At 34.7% G+C, this 753-nt stretch overlaps 1 non-coding gene across 1 annotated transcript; it reads left to right on the forward strand.

Moving 5' to 3' along the window:
- Positions 1–396: 396 nt before the first annotated feature.
- Positions 397–503, forward strand: LOC132275713 (small nucleolar RNA R71). Its single transcript, XR_009470716.1, has one exon. It is a non-coding gene; the product is annotated as a small nucleolar RNA R71 (small nucleolar RNA).
- Positions 504–753: the final 250 nt, after the last annotated feature.

Consider the following 753-nt stretch of genomic DNA (forward strand, 5'->3'; position numbering starts at 1 on the left):
TGGGGATAATTAGAAGTAGAATGCAACACACTAGAACAAGTCATGTAAGATTCATTAGAATGATGATGAGTATGATTAGGGGAATAAGACACTCGGTGAGCCAAATTTTGGTTGATCAAAAATTGATCGAACCTTTGAGATAGAGACTTCATTTCGGTAACTATATCATTAGAATTGTCAAATTGATATAAACTAACATTCTTCCTTCCACCTATGTTTCTACCATTTTTCGAGGACAAGGATCGGTGCATTGAGTTTTCACTCATGCTCTCATATAAGCGCCATACATTATCTTCATGCTTATCAAGATAAGAACCACCTATAGAAGCATCAACCATACCTTTATGGTTGTCTGACAAACTTTTAAAGAAATATTGAACTAATTGCCATTTAGGAATGTCATGATGAGGACACTTCCTAAGCAAATCATTCAACTATTCTCATACCTCATGAAACATTTCCCCATCCCTTTGTGAGAATTCACGAATTGAAGTTCTCATTGCATTGGTTTTAGACACGGGATAGTACTTTCTCAAAAACTCTTATTGCATCTCTACCCAAGAAGTTATAGAAAAATGTCTCAAATTGTTAAATCAATATTTTGCTTTATCCTTTAGGGTGAAAGGGAAGAGTTTTAATCTCAAAACTTCTTTCGACATGTCCGTATATTTCATAGTGGAACAAACTTCAAGAAATTCATCCAAATGCTTATATGGTTCTTCATTAGGTAGCCCATGGTAATTGGGAAGCATT

Source organism: Cornus florida, unplaced genomic scaffold (genome assembly GCF_030987335.1).
Source record: "Cornus florida cultivar Cherokee Brave unplaced genomic scaffold, ASM3098733v1 CherokeeBrave_3.0.0_Hap2_Chr09, whole genome shotgun sequence".
In the NCBI taxonomy this organism is placed as follows: domain Eukaryota; kingdom Viridiplantae; phylum Streptophyta; class Magnoliopsida; order Cornales; family Cornaceae; genus Cornus; species Cornus florida.